The 14,962-nt window shown below is 44.5% G+C and overlaps 1 protein-coding gene across 1 annotated transcript in view; it reads left to right on the top strand.

Annotated features, from left to right (window-relative positions):
• The window catches only part of LOC136499721 (uncharacterized), a 40,543-nt gene that overhangs the window by 9,938 nt on the left and 15,643 nt on the right, over positions 1-14,962 (top strand). The window lies entirely within an intron of this gene.

Here is a 14,962-nt window from a genome sequence, read left to right as displayed (position 1 = left end):
CATCACCAACACTAAGGCCATTGCCGCCTTCACCAAAGGGCTCTGACATGACCAGTTTTGCGACAAGCTATACTGTACCACCATCGGCGAGCTGATACAAATGGCAAATGGATATGCCGATGCCAAAGAAGCAGAATGGGCTACTCGCTCCGCTCATCGTGAAGACAAATGCCACGACGATCATGATTGCCACTGTGATGGTCATGAACATCGTGATGACCATGACCCCTAGCGTGACAATTGTCTAGAGAGCTCAAGAAGCAGACAAAGTCGCCATCGCCGACCAGATACCTCCATCAACACCGTCGACACCCGTGTCACGCACCTACGACATGGATTTTGGCAAGCTACTGGATGGCTCATGCCCTATCCACAAGGATGCCAAGCACACCATGTGAGAGTGCAGGGGCCTGAAGACTGCGCTCGAAGCAGAACCATCAAAGAAGTAGTGGTGCAATGATGATGAGACCGAGGACGGTCAAGGTGGAGAGTGAGGCAAGAACAAGGGCCCTACATACCAGGATCCCACCAAGATTGTTGTTACAATTTTTGGAGGGAGGGCTGTCTCTAAAGACAAGCGAGAGTAGAAGCTCATAGCCCAACGCGTCATGTCGGTCGCTACATTTGATGTCCACATCTCTGATCTGAAGTATCTCGATTGGTTGGAGCACCCGGTCACCTTCTCTAGGGCTGATCAGTGGTTGGACATCCCATACCCAGGACGCTTCCCACTCATCCTGGATCCCATAATCAAGGACATGCGCTTCCAGAATGTCCTCATCAACGAAGGAAGTGCCCTCAACATTTTTTTCGCTAGATCTCTAGAGGAGCTAGGCCTCAAGGAGAAATACCTCACCCCCAAGGACTCTCCATTCTAGGGAATAATTCCTAGGAAGGCATCCCTCCCCTTGGGATAGATTGTATTGCCGATCCAATTCAGCACCGCAAAGCACTTCTATGTCGACTACATCAACTTCCTCATCGCTGACTTTAACATGGCGTACCTTGCCATCCTTGGCCGACCAACTCTTTCCAAGTTCATGGTCATGCCACACTATACATACCTAGTGCTAAAGATGCCGATAGAGCAGGGGGTCCTCTCCTTGCGTGCCAACCTCGATGTTGCCCACAACTGCAAGAAGGAAAGCTTTGCGCTCGCTGAGCCAACTAACATCTCTATCCGTATGCAGGACTGCATCATGACTTCACAGGTGATCCCTCTAGAGGACCGAGAGATCGCTACCCTAGAGGTCGCCCAAGGTTCAACCAAGCCTAGGGAATTCAAAGAAGTGGTCCTTGTCCATGATGACTAGTCCAAGACTGCTCAGATCGGGGCCGACCTTGATCCTAAATAGGAAGATGTGCTCATCAGCTTCCTATGAGAGCATGTCGACATGTTTGCATGGAAACCTACGGACATGCCCAGGGTGCCAAGGGAGCTGATCGAGCACTCTTTAAACGTCTCGGCGACCACCAAGCCCATCAAGCAGAAGCTTCGATGATTCACGCTGGACAAAAAGAAGGCTATTATGGTAGAAATAACCTGGCTCTTAGCCACTGGATTCATAAAAGAGGTGTACCATCTAGACTGGCTTGCCAACCTAGTCCTTGTAAGAAAAAAGAATAAATTATGGAGAATGTGCGTTCATTACACTGATCTCAACAAACACTGCCCTAAAGACCCCTTTGGCCTACCTCACATCGACGAGGTCATAGATTCTATAGCCGGTTGTGAGCTCCTGTGCTTTCTAGATTGCTACTTTGGATATCACCAGATCATGTTAAAGGAAGAAGACCAAATCAAGACGTCATTCATCATGCCCTTCGACACCTACTACTACACGACCATGTCCTTCGGTCTCAAAAACACGGGCGTGACTTATCAAAGAGCCATTCAGTGCTGTCTCAAGGACCAAATTAGGAAGAATACCAAGGCCTACGTCAATGATGTGGTAGTAAAGTCCAGGACTGCCGACACTCTCATGCCGACCTCACCAAAGTTTTTAAAGCATTGAATGTATACCGATGGAAGCTAAATCCCACCAAGTGTATTTTTGGTGTTCCGTCTGGTATACTGCTAGGCAACATCGTCAGTTGTCGTGGCATTGAAGCCAACCTAGAGAAGATAGTGGCGGTGACCAACACAAAGCCACCAACCTGCGTCAAAGACATCTAGAAGTTAATAGGGTGCATGGTGGCTTTAAGTCATTTCATATCCCACCTGGGCAAAAAGGGACTCCCCTTCTTCAAGCTACTTAAAGCGCAAGAGAAATTCATCTGGTCAGAGGACACTGACAAGGCATTCGTCGAGCTCAAGTGGTTTCTCACTACACCTCCAATCATGACCACCCCCAAAAAGGATGAGACCCTGCTAATCTACATAGCAGCAACCAACCGGGTAGTCAGCACCGCCATCATCATTGAGCGAGAAGAGGCCGACCACGCATACAAAGTCCAACACCCATTCTACTTCATCAGCGAGGTCTTAAATGAGTCTAAGACTTGCTACTCGCAAGTCCAGAAGCTACTATATGCCATCCTTATCACATCCTAGAAGCTCTGCCACTACTTCAACACCTACCACATAGCGGTCATCATGGAGTACCCACTCAGCGACATTCTCTACAACAAGGAGCCAGTGGCCTCATCATCAAATGGGTGGTCGAGCTTAGCACCTATACTATCAATTTTAGGCCCCACCACATGATCAAATCATAGGCACTCACCGATTTCATCGCTGAGTGGACGGATATGCCGACTCATGTCCTGGACGACCACCTCGAGCACTAGACCATGTACTTCGATGGGTCTCTCAACCTCGATGGTGCTGGGGCAGGCATATATTTCATCTCGCTATCGAGGGATAAGCTTTGCTATGTCCTTCACCTACACTTCCCAGCATCCAACAATACTGCTGAATACGAAGCAACACTTCATGGTCTCCATATAGCTATCAAGCTTAGTGTCAAACGCCTCTAGGTGTACGATGATTCCACACTCATGATCAATCAGCTCAACAAAGAATAGAATTGCACCAACAAGAAGATGGATGCTTACTATGCCACGATAAGAAAGTTAGAAGACAAGTTCTATGGCATCGAATACCACCACGTGGTCTAGGCCAATAATCAAGCAGTTGATGAGCTATGAAAGATAGGATCAACCTGGGCCGATGTTCTAGCTAGAGTGTTCATCCCGGACCTTGTGGCTCCTTCCATCAAGCAGGAACAAGAAGTCATTGAAGACAAACCACCTGCCAAGCAGATAGTCACAGTGGTCCTTGCTCCTAGCAGCGATTGGAGACAACCTTTCATCAGGTATCTAACCACTACAGACGTCCTAGCTGACAAAACAGAGAGAGAATGCCTTACCTACCATAGTAAGCACTATGTCCTCATTTACGGGACATTGTATCGCAAAAACACCAATGGCGAGCTACTATAGAAATGTGTCTCAATGGTAGAGGGCGAGAAGATACTCAAGGAGATCCACACAGGCACCTATGGCAACCATGCCGCCTCTAGAACACTGGTTAGAAAGGCTTTCCAAGCAGGTTTCTATTGGCCCTCAGCCATAGTTGATGCTGAAGCACTTGTTCGCCGATGTGAGAACTATTAGATTTTTGCCAAGCAAATTCATGTCCCAGCTTAGGTCTTGCAAATGATCCCTACATCATGGCCCTTTGCATGCTCAGGACTAGATATGATCAGGCCATTCAAGCTCATGCCAAGAGGTTTCTGTTGGGTCTATGTCTGCATTGACAAATTCTCCAAGTGGATTAAATACAAACCCCTGGTACAACCTACAGCGAAGAAAGGAGCCAAGCTACTTGACGACATAATCCACCGGTTCGGCCTATCGAACAACATCATCACTGACCTTAGGTCCACATTCACTAGTAGTGACTTATGAGATTTATGTGATGACAAATGCATCTCAGTCAAGTATGTCTCCGTCGCACACCCAAGGACCAACGGCCAAGTCGAGCGCACCAACGCCATGATCCTAGATGCATTGAAGAAACGACTCTATGAGAAGGAATAGAAGCACCCAGGAAAATGGCTGAAGGAACTACCGACCATGGTCTGGGGATTAAGGACCTAGCCTAGTCGTAACACCGATGCCTCCTTGTACTTTATGGTTTTTGGCTCTAAGGCCGTACTGCCTATCGACGTTGCCTTCCGAGCTCCTAAGGTGGAGAACTACATTGAAAAGAACTCCGACCATGCTTGGCTCATCGAACTAGATAACCTAGAAGAGGAATGTCTGGTCACCTGTGTTCGGATGGAAAAATACCTCGATGGCCAGCGTAGATGCTACAATCGCAATGTCAATGATTGATTCTTCATGGTTGGGGATTTAGTACTATGTAGGAAACAAAAGACAAATGGGATGCATAGGCTCTCCTCACCTTGGGAAGGCCCCTTCATCATCAAGGCAGTCACCCGACCAGGTTCCTACAGACTATGCAATATGGATGAAAGAGAGGTCCCAAACTATTGGCACATCGACCTGCTTAGATGTTTCTACCCCTGAAGTCCATTTCAACGATATGTACCTTTCATATTTAAGTATTCAATAAAGTTTTTTACACCAATGTTTCTCCATATTGTCTTCTCCATAGTTTTCTGCTAAGTGATTCTGATTCTACATACAACATCTCAAAGACAACATGCCAACTATGCCTAATACCCCATCAAATACGTTGATGCTCGGACGCCTCTAGAAATGACCCTATCTCTGACTTCTCCCTGCACGTGCATGAGCGTCCAACCTCTACATCATGGGTTGTCGATCGCGGTTCCTTAGTGGTGCCCTATTCTTCCCACACGCATACGACTCCAGCGCCTCGCGTTACGGTTAACAGGATAGCTAGGGCTGGGGACTCAGCTACACACCACTAATAGGATGGTTTATATCAAATATAAACATAAACATACCATAGTTATAAGCATTCAACAAAAATTGCCAAGTACCCAACATGAGTTTTTCCTAATCTATGGAGCACTGTTGTGATAGAACCAACCAATTTATAAGAGCATAGGTACAATGGCAACCATCAAAATGATCGCACTATCATACTTGAGCCCATATAAACCCGGTAGTATGTCGAGTACCACGAAGGGTCTCAATTCATCGCCAACATACAACCAAGATCATACATGATTCAACATACATCCACATATTATATAAAGTTCACAAATACCACACCATACATCAAAGTACAATTAAAGTTATTACAAACTAAGTTCAAATGAAGTAGTATTAGTAGTAGCGGAAGCAAATATAGTTTTGAAACTAACATCTCACACCATTGTTCAAATACTTGCTAGTTTGTGATCACATCCCACAAGAGCATCATAGATTAGATATATAGAAGCGCCTTGACCATGGCCTACTCCTCATCCATGGCGGGACAAAAGTAGTTCTTACAATATCCATGATAGACTGTATTATCTGCAACAAGTGTGGAAATAAACCCTAAGTACAAAAAGGTACTCATCTAGACTTACCCGTCATAAACCAAAAATAATGTGACTCCAAGGATCATGCAAGGCTTTATAAGTGGAGCAAACTTGACAATATTTTGCATAAAAAGCCACTAGTTCAACTATACATTTTATAATTTGGGTATCAAGTTAATTATAGCTATTCACCTCTAGATTAACAACTAACATATGCCAAACATGTGATATATCATTGTAACACCCTAAAATTAGCCTTTTTGAAATAGAGTTCAAATGATTTATTTATGAATTTTTGTGCACATGAAATATAGGAAATAAAGATTTTCATTAATTTAAAATTCAACATAAGGTAGAAACATGTGTGAGCATATATGATGTTGCATCTTATTTATTGTGATGGATGGTGTTGATCCAAAACTTCAAAGTAAATTCGAATGTTTTTGAAAAGCGTTTGAAAATGGCTTTGAAATAAAAGAAAAGAAAATTAGAAAAATAAAAGTATTTTTTAAAGTTGTAAAGTTTGTTTTGGAAAGCCTAACAAAATTGTCCATTTTTATTTGAGTAGGAGGTATAATTGAAACTATACTTGAATTTGTTTGGAATTTGGCTTTGGATTTGAAAACTAGAATTGGAAAAGAATTTGAATTTGAAAAACTCTCTCTTCTTTTTTTCAGCCCAGACCCAGAACCGGCCCACTCTTTTTCCTCCTCCCCTTTGCCTGCTCTGCTTCCCTTCCCGTCGTTGGCCCGCTGCTGGCGGCCCAGCCGCCCCTCCTTTCCCCTCCTTCCCGGCCTGGCCCAGCCCCACACCCCGGTTCGCTTTGGCTTTCTCGCGCATGCTAGTCACCGGCCCAGCTGGCGCCCTGGCCTGCTCAGCTTTCACCCACGCCCGCACTCACCCGCGCGGCCCAGCACCCTGGCCCCTCACCGCATGTCTACGCCCGCTCGCATGAGACGTCCGCTCCCTCACTGCGCCATGGGACCCACTCGTCAGCGCGCACCGCACATGCCCGCCGCTCTCTCCCCTTTCCCTCTCACTGTGACTTGGCCCCATCTGTCAGCCGCGCCTGCCTTCTTCCTTTCCTTCTTCCTCGATGCCCCTTTCCTTTCTCTGCCCATCGATGGCGCAGCCCCGAATGGCAAGCCGCCCGCGCCCGTTTGGAAAGCGACCAATCTTTCCCAATGCCCCGCTCCCCCTTCCTTCTACGCCGCGCCGTCCGCTGTCTATAAAGCCGAGCCGCACCCCTCCTTCTCCCCTTCCCTCTGCCCCTTCCCCTATTCGCCGCTCGAAGCTAGACACAGCCATCATAGCTCCGCCGCTCTGGTGCGCTATCCTCGTCGCCGACGCGCCTGTAAGCACCGCCATTCTCCCCCGCGCCCGTAGGTAACTCCGATTTCGCTTTTTGGCCTTGATTCACTCGGATTCAACTCACTCGCACCTCTCTCTCTCTCCTTAGATCACCGCCGTCGATGACCCATGCCCTCAGAGCCTTCCCAGACGCCAAGCTCCCTTCCTAACGATTCGCAGTGAGCTTCTTCACCTCTCCATGCCTCCTGTTCATCGTATTGTGCCCTTAAACACCGTAGCAGCGGGTTGCCGACCCACCGGCCATGGCGCTGCCATGGGCTTGGTACCCCAATGTGTTCCCTGCCCAAGGTTTGTGCTCCATTGAATCCACGAGCCCTCGTGCTATGCGCCCGTATGCTCAGTCTGACCCGGGGAGGTCCAGAACACCCCCTCCGACGCCCGCTGCCAAGCTCGGTTCGCCGCCGGCCATGCGTCCTCGCCGGTGAGACTATGCAGCCACCATGGTTCGCCCACACTCACCTATGCCGCCGGATCATGGATGAATGGCCATGATTAGAAGACACCGGTCCGGTGTGTAACCGGCCCACCGTGGACCCATGGACACGGTCCACAGCGACACGTTAGCACTGGCCCGCGCACGCGTGGTGAACCGCACCAATCACGTGCTGCCACGTGTCACCCAGTCAGCAACCACGAGTCAAACCGCAGTCAAGCCTTGCACGGTTTGCAATTTAGCCCCCATGTTTTCCAGTAATCAACCCGCAATCCAATCAGTTCAAAATAATTTCTTTTAGGCCCTATTTTTGTTCACTTTAGACCCTGTGTTTTCCAGAAATAGTATGCCTAGTCCAAAATGCATTTAAATTCAGATTTTTAATTCTTTAATTTAAAAATAAGTTCGAGTTATTTACAGAAATGCCACCGAATCTTATTCCATGCGTAACTTTTGCGTTTTAAGTCTGATTTGACCTGTTCGAATTGCGTTAGGATCATATTTACATTTTCTACGTGTTTATACAACTGTTAGACATGTTTTCAACAATTGAAATTCATGAGTAGGTTTAATCTATTATTTAATTAAAGTAAAACTTGTGTAAATCATAACTTATTCATTTCAACTCCGAAATAGTCCGTTCAAGTTGCGTTTGTTTCGTAGCGACGAGATCTACACGTTAGTTATAGTGTTTACTATATTGATATTTCTGAAATGATGTGGTTGAAATCATATCTTGATTAATGATTAGGCAACTGAGTTTTATACATAAAATATGATTTGTTTTACTTTTGTTTTATAATTCAAATCTAAAGTTGACTTAATATAATCTATATTATTTATAAAATATCTTTTGTATATGAATTCCTATAGTTAACATAAATGAATCCTATAGTTTCTTTTCCACGTATTAGGCAAATCTTCTGGTAGTTGTAACTTTTTTACTGTAGCTTCGATTAGCGTGCTTCTCGCGACTGTGTGTCCGTAGCAATACATAGAATCGTGTTTCAATCTCTTTTACTTATTTTTCTATGATTGGTGTACTGTTCTAATATAGATGCAACTGTATGCTATGCATGTATGTGTATGGATGTTTGTGTGGTGTTCTACGATTGTCCAGTCGGTGAGATACACGTGGTGATCCAGAAGAAAAAGAAGGACATTGAAGATAAAGCTTACCGAAGGATCGGTGTGTAAGGCAAGTATAGCATGGGACTATCCTTGTTACCTATTCACATTTAATTACTAAATTCATATTGCATGTGTCTCCCTTGTTACCATTAAGGATATCCTAGATATTTGATAACTTGTACCTTGATACCTTTGGGATATTGCATGGGATAGTTTTTGCTAGTGCTTAATCAAAACCATGATCTTGTAACTTGACTAATGGTATATGTAATAAACATTAAAACATGACTTTTTAGTAACATGGAAACAGGGGCTGGAGTGTTTGTATGCTTCAAATTCCTCTCCCTAAGGACTTATCTGTAAGCGATCATCCGGGACTTACAGTACAACTGTGAGGGCCATATGGCTCTGGTTTTAGCTCAGTATGAGGATCTTTTCTAGCTTGTTAGTGGTTACCTTTGAGGCGCAAGGTATGTTTCCTTTGCTACTGGGAAGTGTGTACCATGCTGCGATGCCCACGCGTGCTACTCCTAGAGATGGGCCACATACGCCTAGCGGCCCTAACTTGTTAGACAAATCTTTTGAAAGGCTTCATAGTGAACCCTGCCGACCTTCCTTGGAAGTGGGTCAAGAGAATAGCTACCTCGGGCGAAAGGGTAAATCACAACTCACAGTGAACGTGTACAAACTCTGCAGAGTATAAAACTATTATAACAGCCGTGCTCACGGACACGAGCGGCCTTGGACCCTTATGGAATAGAGATGATCACTAATAGATAATGATGATGCTAATAATTGATTGTTTATGCTATACATTAATCATGTTTACCTGATCATGTGTTTATGGGAATGATAAATTCTTTGCCACCCAACTGCTTAAAAAGATGAACTATTAGAGCTAATCGCAGTAAACCAGTGTCAGCCCTTTTGAGCCTCATGAACCCCATGATATAATTGTTAAGTACGACATGTACTTACACTTGTTTTATTTTTCTATACATTGGATAAAAATCCCGGATGGGTACCCGATTGCTGGTTTGGTGGAGTTAGGCTTGTGGTCAACCAGTCAGTCGTCCCTGTGGATTTGGAGTCTTTGCCAGAAGATCAGAGTCAACTTTCTGTTGTCTTTACTCTGAGGTTATTATCTTTTACTAATACGTTATGTAATAAGTATTGTCTCTTGATATTACCCTAATTTGTGGCTATATGTCAGATCTGACTTCCTGGGCTCACATATAGTGTGTATCTGGTTTTGTCTTTAAAACCGGGTGCTACAAATTGGTATCAAAGCAATACTGACTGTAGGATGCAAGCCTAGATAGAACTTGACATTTTAGCATGCTTTTATCTTGCTTAGTTCTTGTTTTCTCTCCAACCTTGCTATTTGCTAAAAGTTATGCTCACTTCCGCCTCTGTCTGTTATGAAAACTTTGTCTCTATTCTCAATCCTCTATCTTTGTCTATATAGATGGATCATAATGAGGAGACCACTGGTATCAAAGGTCAGGAGGACCAAGCTATGTTGTCCTTGACTGCATTCAATAAGGAGAAGTTTGTAGCTATGCAACAACAAGCACCAGAAGGAATGACTCAACCTAGGAGTTTTCAGCAGTGCTTGCTACAAGGTCAAACCAACATACCAAAGAGACCAGTGAAGAGACAAGTAGCAGAAGCTTGGAAGAATATGAAGTCCAACGAAGATGTTGGAAGGATGGCACATGAATGCTAGGAGCACCCACAGCAGAAGCAAGAACCAAAGGTCTAGAAGAAACAGGAGCAAGGAAATAAAACAAAGAGAAACTACATCCAAGGAAGATTGAATAATGTGGATATGACTACTACTCATGGAGCTAAGGAGGTTGTGTATGGTATCATTCCAGTAAACTCAGCTTTCGCCACAGTGTTGTTTGATCCCAGAGCTTCACATTCGTTTATCTCCAGCGCATACGTAAAGGAACATAAGATAACTATGCTTCCAATGAGGAGACTAGTGATAGTTAAGACCCTAGAATGAGAAATGAAGGAAAACCACAAATGCCCAAGAGTTAGCCTTAACATCAAAGGAGTAAAATTTGAAGCAAATCTTATTGTATTAGGGTTAGTAGACATTGATGTCATTCTTGGAATAGGATGGCTATCTGCTTGTAAAGGAGTGATCAAGTATGCCCAGCGTTCGGTGCTTCTAACCACACCATTAGGAGAAAGAATTGAGTATGAAGGTATTCAGCCTGTACCTAAGGACAATGTGGATAAGAAGAGAAAGGAGATCTCACCAGAGTTAGAATTAGGAAGCAATCAACATTTGAGTTCTATTACATCGTCACATCCAACTCCAATCCCTAGTTAGTTAAACTCAGACTCTAAAGAATTGGAAGTTTCTCAAGCTAAGGTTACTCCAGTCTTTCCACATGAGGTATGCATAGATGGGTGGACAATCACCTACACGGAGTTTCAACCCCGAAAGATCAATCGAGCTAAAAAGCGATCTAGTCAAACAAAGATGAATTTACAGAGTCAGCAAGCTAACAATACTCTAAGCAACAATTCTATGGAGTATGACATCACTAAAGATCCAGCTAAGAGAAAGTGTTATCATTGCCAGCAGGAAGGACATTATGTTAAACCTTGCCCATAGAAGGATCAATAATTATGCCATGGAGGTTGCCAGAGTTAGGTCAATACAGGACTACCACCAGCAAGTGATGGTGACACACAATACAAGAGAAGCCCATGATGAAATTGATGTAGTGGATGACATGTCACTCCCATGCGAGAGATGTCCCTGTAATCATGCCATTTTAAAGAATTAGGAATTTGTGCCCCTTATGTAATAAAAACGATAGTATCGCAAGTGAGTCGATGATTGAGTTGTGCATCTTTAAGTGCTTTATTGATTTGTCAATATGTTATGCTTGTTTTGCATCTTTGTAATGATTGCAATGATTTTGTTGGGTGTTCCCGCAATTTCATTTAGTCTATCGGTTTAAGGTATAAGGATTAATGAAATAAATAGTTGGGTTACGGTTTTCTTCTGTTTTCCCTATCTTGTCTTCAAAGTAGCCTATCTTTATCGGTTCATATCTCTGATTTTGGATGATCAAAAACCCTGAGGAAATCCTGAACAACAGTAGACTACAATCACAAGATGATGCAAGCTATACTTTGGTATCCCCTACTTTATCTTTTCTTAAGGGGGGTAGCCAAGTTGAGGAATTTGTAAGATGAAGTAACACATGTTCAAGTTTGCGCAGCGGAAGTGTGGTGGTACCCAAAGATGCAAGATGAACTCAGAGTGTCAATGAGGCTTGGTTAGAAGTCCAAGAAAGTTTTATCCAAGATCATCAAGATTTTGGTAGAGCTACTGGAAAAGCTTTTAAGTTAGTTTGGATCAAGAGACTTCAGCCAAGTGTTTGAAGGAGACCAAGAGGTCAAAGTAAAACCTAAGTATTAGCTTTGTTAGATTAGGACGAGAGCTTTGTATCTACAATAATGCATCTTGTGAAGGTGTACGATGTGTCCTTATAAGCATGAGTTGAACTAACCTGTTATCTGGAGTTATCCATTACGAAGCATGGAAGTACCATCTTCTTGAAGGTAAAAGTAATATCTAGGAGGATCACAAGGGTATATAGGACATCTTCACCAAGTTAGTCTTTGAGCTTGTGATAACCTCATTGGAATGAAATTGATTATGACTTGGAAAAGTGCTATCACTTCAAGAAGCGAAGTCATGACCAATGCCCTTAGTAACGAAGAATTGTGCTAAGAAGGTTTGAGAGACACCAAGGATTAAGAGTTGTATTCCCAGTTCAAGCAACTTCACCAGGATCATTAATGTTTTGAAGATTGATGGTACATCATCTTTAGGACCAAGAAGATAAGGAAACTCTATTGGATGGTGAACATATGAAAGAAAATTATGGCCTAGTGATTAGGGTTACCTAAGAGTTGTTCAAGGTACCCATCAAAATTTTGGAATTAGTTAGGTAAATTACTTGGAGTAAGGGCAACAAGTATGCAAAGTAAAGTGGATCTTTATCAAGATGGTGGAACTACACGAGAAAGCAAAGAAGAATCCAAGGATGGAGTATTTCCATCTCTTAGTCGACGTCTTCCGAATCTCAAGGAAGAGATTCATCTTAAGGGGGGTAGAATTGTAACACCCTAAAATTAGCCTTTTTTAAATAGAGTTCAAATGATTTATTTATGAATTTTTGTGCACATGAAATATAGGAAATAAAGATTTTCATTAATTTAAAATTCAACATAAGGTAGTAAAATGTGTGAGCATACATGCTGTTGCATCTTATTTATTGTGATGGATGGTGTTGATCCAAAACTCCAAAGTAAATTGGAATATTTTTGAAAAGGGTTTGAAAATGGCTTTGAAATAAAAGAAAAGAAAGAAAAGAAAATTAGAAAAATAAAAGTATTTTTTAAAGTTGTAAAGTTTGTTTTGGAAAGCCTAACAAAATTGTCCATTTTTATTTGAGTAGGAGGTATAATTGAAACTATACTTGAATTTGTTTGGAATTCAGCTTTGGATTTGAAAACTAGAATTGGAAAAGAATTTGAATTTGAAAAACTCTCTCTTCTTTTTTTCAGCCCAAACCCAGAACCGGCCCACTCTTTTTCCTCCTCCCCTTGGCCTGCTCTGCTTCCCTTCCCGTCATTGGCCCGCTGCTAGCGGCCCAGCCGCCCCTCCTTTCCCCTCCTTCCCGGCCTAGCCAAGCCCTGCACCCCGGTTTGCTTTGGCTTTCTCACACGCGCTAGTCACCGACCCAGCTGGCGCCCCGGCCTGCTCAGCTTTCACCCACGCTCGCACTCACCCACGCGGCCCAGCACCCCGGCCCTTCACCGCGTGTCTACGCCCGCCCGCATGAGCCGTTCGCTCCCTCACTACGTTGTGGGACCCGCTTGTCAGCGCGCACCGCACACGCCCGCCGCTCTCTCCCCTTTCCCTCTCGCTGCGACTTAGCCCCATCCGTCAGCCGCGCCTACCTTCTTCCTTTCCTTCTTCCCCAATGCCCCTTTCCTTTCTCTGCTCGTCGATGGCGCAGCCCCGAACGGCAAGCCGCCCGCGCCCGTTTGGAAAGCGACCAATCTTTCCCAGCGCCCCGCTCCCCCTTCCTTCTATGCCACGCCATCCGCCGTCTATAAAGCCGAGCCGCACCCCTCCTCCCCTTCCCTCTGCCCTTCCCCTGTTTGCCGCTCGAAGCTAGCCACAGCCATCATAGCTCCGCCGCTCTGGTGCGCTATCCTCGTCGTCGACGCGCCCGTAAGCACCGCCATTCTCCCCTGCGCCCGTAGGTAACTCCGATTTTGCCTTTTGGCCTTGATTCGCTCGGATTCAACTCACCTGCACCTCCCTCTCTCTCCTCAGATCACTGCCGTTGATGACCCGTGCCCTCGGAGCCTTCCCGGACGCCAAGCTCCCTTCCTAACGATTCACAGTGAGCTTCTTCACCTCTCCATGCCTCCCGTTCATCGTATTGTGCCCTTAAACGCCGTAGCAGCGGGTTGCTGACCCACCGACCATGGCACTGCCATGGGCTCGGTACCCCAACGCATTCCCCGCCCAAGGTTTGTGCTCCATTGAATCCGTGAGCCCTCATGCTACGCGCCCGTATGCTCAGTCTGACCTAGGGAGGTCCAGAACGCCCCCTCCGACGCCAACCGCCAATCTCGGTTCGCCGCCGGCCATGGCATCCTCGCTGGCGGGACTGTGCAGCCGCCATGGTTCGCCCACACTCACCTATGCCACCGGATCATGGATGAACGGCCACGATTAGAAGACACCGGTCCAGTGTGTAACCGGTCCACCGTGGACCCGTGGACACGGTCCACAGCGACGCGTTAGCACTGGCCCGCGCACGCATGGTGAACCGCACCAATCACGTGCTGCCGCGTGTCACCCAGTCAGCAACCACGAGTCAAACCATAGTCAAGCCGTGCATGGTTTGCAATTTAGCCCCCATGTTTTCCAGTAATCAACCCGCAATCCAATCAGTTCAAAATAATTTCTTTTAGGCCCTGTTTTTATTCACTTTAGACCCTGTGTTTTCTAGAAATAGTATGCCTTGTCCAAAATGCATTTAAATTCAGATTTTTAATTGTTTTAATTTAAAAATAAGTTCGAGTTATTTACAGAAATGCCACCGAATCTTATTTCATGCGTAACTTTTGCGTTTTAAGTCTGATTTGACCTGTTCGAATTGCGTTAGGATCACATTTACATTTTCTACATGTTTATACAACTGTTAGACATGTTTTCAACACTTGAAATTCATGAGTCGGTTTAATCTATTATTTAATTAAAGTAAAACTTGTGTAAATCGTAACTTATTCATTTCAACTCCGAAATAGTCCGTTCAAGTTGCGTTTGTTTCGTAGCGACGAGATCTACGCGTTAGTTATAGTGTTTACTATATTGATATTTCTGAAATGATGTGGTTGAAATCATATCTTGATTAATGATTAGGCAACTGAGTTTTATACATAAAATATGATTTGTTTTACTTTTATTTTATAATTCAATTCTAAAGTTGACTTAATATAATCT

This window comes from Miscanthus floridulus, chromosome 13 (assembly GCF_019320115.1).
Source record: "Miscanthus floridulus cultivar M001 chromosome 13, ASM1932011v1, whole genome shotgun sequence".
NCBI classification, from domain to species: domain Eukaryota; kingdom Viridiplantae; phylum Streptophyta; class Magnoliopsida; order Poales; family Poaceae; genus Miscanthus; species Miscanthus floridulus.
The sequence above is the reverse complement of the archived record's forward strand: the minus strand, read 5'-3'. Positions and strand labels throughout refer to the sequence as shown.